The following is a 6,464-nucleotide window of genomic DNA, read 5'->3' as shown; positions in this document are numbered from 1 at the left end:
ATTTTTGTATCCAAGTCATTAAAACAATTAAGTTTTCACAAGCAATTGTAATTCATTGCTTGGACCTCGGCGTGCAGACATCTTGCCAGTTGACGTCACAACTTGAAGTATTCTGACAGTGCTTGGCTCCTAACTCTCAGAAACAGTGATAGTTTTTGTCCATCAATTGTCACAAACTGTGAAAATTTCTTTTTATTTGCCTAATAATGTATTAATCTAGCCAAAAGTTAGCAGTAAAAGCGGAGGCATAAAATGTACCAAATCTTGATTGAGTTATTAAATAAATAGTAAGTACAAACCTACTTTTTATCTATTATAAAAGAATAAGTATGAAAACGATCATTTAATTGATTGATTTTATTGATGGCAGTATATTTTTAAGCAAAATTAGAATTTTTACTGATTATACCAAACATGTATATTATATATTTTTCTAGGAAATCATGTTTTACTTTTTGAGTGTACCCTCAAAGCGTCTCCTCTAAACATGGACAATATGATTCTCAACGATGAAACATCAAATAGTGGCTGATGAGCCAATAACTCGCCACTGACCAGGCTATATCTAGCGGCTGACCAGCCCATGTCTAGCGGCTGTCCAGGCGGTCTGGCCTGGGGCTAGACAGAAAAAACGTTACACTTTTGGCCAGACCCAGGCCAGAACATCTGGTCAGCGCCAGGGATGGAAACCTGGTGGTCTAGTCTGGGCCAGGCCAGCGCCAGAACACTTTTCCACACGGGTAATAGAATTATTATTTCAAAAGTTATTGTGCTGACAGACGGACAGGCATAAATATATACAGAAAGACCGAAAGGCAGACATATTCGTAAAAACCTATTTTTCGGATTTCGGTGGTCTCAAAACGTGGTTGTTAAATTTTACACATATCTAATACATTCTCTGATGAGAATATAAAAAAAAACTATTTATAAAAATTTTGTTGTTCTACCTTCGGTGAAAAAATGTTATCTATTTATTTTGACTTAGCTTGTGTCGTGTGTTTAAATATTGAATTTTTGTATTTTCAATGTTTTTTTTAGAAATAAAATAAAAAATGCAATTTTTGATTTTTAATTAATTTTTGTGCGGTCAAAATTTGAATTTTTCGAAAAAATTCAAAAAGTTGAAATGATAATCTTGTAGGGCTATCGAAAAGTAACATTTTTCGTTTCAAGTACTATGAACAACTGGATATACAATTTTTGAATCATGAAAAAATGTGCACGCAAAAATATTCAAAAAGGGCTCACTTTTAGTATTTTTGTCCAAAATGTCTGACTAACGAACTTGGCATTGAGCTTAGGGCACTAAAAGAGTGTACCAAAAGCCAATCTAATAAATTAATTTTTTTTTTCAAAAGTTATCGTGCTGATAGCCAGACAGACATACAGGTAGACACATTCGTAAAAATATGTTTTTCGGATTCAGAGGGTCTCAAAACGTGGATCTTTTGACAAAAACTAGGGAAGTCAAATTTTATACAAATTCAACTTTCCCGGATGAGAATGTCAAAATGATTTATTTGTCACGAATAATTTTTTGATAGTTTTGTTTTTAGTTTAAATCATCCAAAAATAGCATCAAAAACATGAAAAGTTAAATTTTTTAAAACCACACACACGAAGCGAAAAAGAAATTAAACGAAAAAAGTTGTGGTAAGAATATAGTAAATCCCAGAGATATTATTTATATGAACTTGTATAAAAAATTGCAAACAACTGACAACTACAATTATCCGGCGACGAATAATTTTTATCTGCTTCGTGATAAAAATTATCTGACTTCGGATAAATGTAGTTTTCAATTGTTTGCAGCGTTTTTATCCAACTTTAGATAAATAATATCTCTGGGGTTTACTGTGAAAGTGCCCACGCAGCGGGTACATTTTTCTTACTGTTAATGACGTTTCTCATGATTAAAGTCAAAACTACGCATCCTATCAAAAAGTCGTTAATAACAAATTTGTAGATATTATTCAAATGCAAAATTTTTGTTTATTCATATTTCAGTATTTTGCACAGTTTGGGCGAAAAATGTAATTTTTGGATTTTCCATTATTTTTTATGTTATCAACATTTAAATTTTTGATGTTTCAAGAAATTTCAAAAAGTTGTTATGATAATCTCGTAGGGCATTCAAAAAGCAACATTTTTCTTCTCTTGAGTTTTTTTTAGATCGCGCGTTATTTGGCATAAAATGTTCATATTGTTCGAATTTCCGAATACTATGAATAACCGTACAGAGAATTTTTGAATTTTTAAAAAGTGATCTCAAAAATATCCAAAAAGTGCCCAATTTTTGCATTTTTATCCAAAATGGTTGGCTAACGAACTTGTCCTTTAGTTTAGGGCACTAAACGAGTGTACCAAGGAGCAATCTAATAGATTAATTTTTTCAAAAGTTATCGTGTTCACATACAGACAGACATGCAGACAAATAGGCATACAGAGACAGATTCGAAAAATCTGTTTTTCAGATTCAGGGGGTCTCAAAACGTGGACATTTGATAAAAACTGGGGGGGGAGGGGTCAAATTTTACACAAATCTAATACCTTCTCTGATGAGAATGTGAAAATGTATTAAATTTAGTAAGTCTGAAATGAGTTAAAAAAATTAAGGAGAATTTAAAATAATTTGATAAAATTCCTAAGAATTTAAGGTGACTTTATGAGACTTCGATATGAATTAAAAAAAAAGATTTAAAAATCCAATATTTTTAGTAAAATTGTGTGAAATTAGAAGAAATAAAAAGCATAAAACAGGATTTAGGATAAATTAATAAGAATTCAAGGTGAATTCCAAATAAATTGCAAAAAATATTTGAAAATATTCGAAATTCTACGTCAATTCTTTGCGAATAAATTCTTTGAAATTCATTAAAATATTATAAAATCCCGCGAAATTACATGAAATATGATCATTGTGGAAATCCTAGGAAATTTATTAAAATACATTAAGAGCTCTTAAAACCCCATAAAATCATTGAAATCCTTGCAATCTTTTAAAATATCTTAAAGAATATTATCTTTAAAATCGCATGGAAATTTTTTCGAATCCCTTAAAATTATTAAAACTTTTGGAAATCCCTTAAAATTGTTTGAAAATGCATTAAAATCTTTTTAAATACTCTAAAATATTTGTATTACCCTAAAATATTTCAAATCTTTGAAAAACCCATTAAATTACTGAAATACATTAAAAATTTCTTTGTACTCTTTTTAAATAGCTGAAATCCTAAAATATTTCAAATACCTATAAATGCCTATAAATTCCTTCAAATTAATGAAATTAAGAAAAAATCCCTTAGAATCTTTTTTAATTCCCTAAAATATTTCAAAATAAAAGCCCTTGCAAATGCGTTAGATGTTTTAAAAATAGCCTAAAATATTAAAAATCCCTAACATATAGGTACATTCGAGATTTTAAATTCCCCAATTTAAAAAGCCTTTCAAATTTGAGAGACTAGATTTAAAAACTTTTTGGATTTGATCCAATCTTTTCTGCTTCGAAGGGCCTAACAATTTGTACACATGCTCATAAAGCAAATAATAAACGAGCGCCACTTATAATTTAGATGATAAAAAATAAAGCCCGCATTATTAACCAATTGTCGGCCATCAAACCCGGCTCAGGCCTCTTCCAGAACTTTCCACCAAGTGACCGTTTTAGAAAGAAAAAAATTCCCGGTCATTTCCCGGTTCGGAAACATTTTTTAGGGTCAATTAAATTTTTAAAAATCGAACTCTAAGGCCAAATATTTTTCCATTTGAATAAAAACATAACTGCAAATTAAATCTCTTAAACTGGAACTATTGAATTTTAACTTTTTAAAACTGAAGTTTAAAAGTTTTTTTCATTCACGAATTTTGTATTCGAATGCTCAATAATTTACACCTATAAAATGGAAAGTACTAACATTTCTCAATTGAAATTTTTTTAATTAAATGCCGATAAACTGCCAAATTACAAAATTTAAACTTTTATAAATTGTAGAGTTCGAAGATTCAGATTCAGTTAATAATTTGTTAAAAATATCCTGTATAAATCCTGTATAACAATAGTTTTGCTGGGAAAATTTTATTTTCCATTGAGAATTGTTATTCTTCTGGATAAATTCCAGTTCCAAATCAGAATTGGTTAAAAATTGACAATTCCTTGTTAAAATCCGGAATTTTATTACTTTTCACAAATTTTCCGTTTCCATAATTTTTTTTTATATCCCGTTTCAACTTGGAATTATAATTCAATATAATAAAAAAATCCCCATTCCAGCTCGGAACTTAGTTAAATTTTAACATTCCCGGTTTCAAGAAAAATTATACTTTTTTTGGATAAATACCAGTTTCAACTCAGAATTGGTTAAAATTAAAAAATTTTCTGCTTCAACTCAGAAGTATAATTCTTTGGACAAATTTTCTCTTCCAATTCAGATTTTTTTGAATTCCTGATTCCAAGTTAGAACTATTATTAATCTTGATCAATTCCAGCTCCAACTATAAATTAGTAAAAGATTGAAAAATCCCTCTTTAAATTGAAAGTTAAATGATTTTTATTTTATTTAGCTTAAAAATCCCTAAAATGCTTCGAAATTTTATTACAAGATCTTGAAACATCTATATATTGTTTCAAATTTTTTCAAATTTAAAAATAAGTTTTTCAGAACTTCTAAATGTCTTTTAAGATTATGCGAATTGCAAATAATTTTTCAAAATAAATAATCTTTTTTAATTTTGCTAGCAATCTTAAAAAATTTTATTATTCTATAATTTATATTTGGTTTAAAATTTTTAATTAATTTTGCATTTTTTCAAAACTTCTAAATATTTCTTCAACTTACTGGAATTTTTTCTAAGAAGAATAGTAATTGTTCTTTTTCGTAATTGAAAAATGTCAAATTATGTGGTTTAAAAATGGAATATTTTAGACTGAAATTTAATAAGCCTTCAATTGTAAAAATAGTATTTCAAGTTTATTTTAAAATTGAAAATAGTTTATAAAATTTCAATAGGGCACTTACATTTGTTACAATATCTGCAATTCAAATTTAAAAATGATTAATTAATTTATATTCACAGTTGATCAACTAAAAATGTTTGCTATCAAAAGTTTCTAGTTTAAACGCTTCTAATTTTTAATTGTTTAAGCCTTTAAAACTGAATTTAAAAATTCCTTAAATTAAAATTTAAGCTTAAAAATCTAAAATAGAACATTTTAAAGCGAAATATTTTTTAATTAAGTACTTTGAACTGAATGATATAATTGGGAAATATCACAATTAAACTAATTATTTTAAAAACGTTTGAAATTAAAGTTGGACGGATTTTTTTTTGTCGGTTTCCAGTTCCTCTCGTTATCAATAACTTTTCTTGAATCCCCATTATTTGTTTTAAAAATAATCCATCAACAGAGGAAATAAAAATGAGACAAAAAGATACAAAAATATAAATTCAGAAAAAAAAGAACTGAACGATTTCCTTTTAAAAAGAAGATCAAGATCTGAACTAGTAAAAATGCGCTGTTTAAAATAAAATTCAGAATTTTATTATACATTACGATATTTTAAAATTAAAATCAATATTCTATGGGTCTATGGAATTTGTTATTATAGAAAATAATTTTTCAAAACTAGTATGGTAAATTGAAAAAAAAAACGAATTTGGATGCTTTTGAATTTGGAAAAGCCACAAAATTCAAAGCAATCCGAATTTTAAAGCGCTTGAAATTTGAAAAATCCTCAAACTGGAGAGAGTTCTGAATTTGGCAAGGTCTCAAATTTTATAGAATCTTAAGTTTCATAGTGTTACGACTTTTAAAGGTACTCTAATTTGAAAAGGCCCCAGGTTTTGAAGCATTTCAAAATTTAAAACGTTACAAAATTGTATAGGGATCCTAATTTTAAAGCGCTCTGAATTCGGAATGAATTCACATTTTAAAGTTTTTCAAGTATAGAAAGATTACATAAAAATGAGATAAATGGAAATGCAAATAAAAAAGAAACCTAGAAAATTAGAAACGTTTTTTATTATGCAACGAAAATGAAAAAACTACATAGAATTTAGATGTTAAAAAAATTGTAATAATTAAAATAATCAATTGTATAAGCAACAAATTTGGAATTGTCTCAATTTTAAATTGTCTTAAATGTGACTTTTCAAATTTTAAAGCATTTCAAATTTTAAAGTATTTTGAATTTGGAAAGGCCTCAAATTTTAAATCGTTTTAAATATCCGTATTTTAAAGCGTTCCAAATTCAGAAATTCCCGAAATTATACAGCACTTACAATTTTATGAAGTTCCCTGATTTAAAAACTTTTTAAATTTAAAATGGTCCCAAATTTTAGTGCGCTTTAAATTTAATTCTCAAAGGGGGAGGGTCGGTAAGGTCGGTTTTTGGCCTAATTTATTTTTGGACCAAAAAATCTGAAAAAATCATGGTAGTATCTTATAAGTATCCCGAGTCGAT

Source organism: Belonocnema kinseyi, chromosome 1, assembly GCF_010883055.1.
Source record: "Belonocnema kinseyi isolate 2016_QV_RU_SX_M_011 chromosome 1, B_treatae_v1, whole genome shotgun sequence".
Classification (NCBI taxonomy): Eukaryota; Metazoa; Arthropoda; class Insecta; order Hymenoptera; family Cynipidae; genus Belonocnema; species Belonocnema kinseyi.
This window is presented reverse-complemented; position numbering follows the sequence as displayed.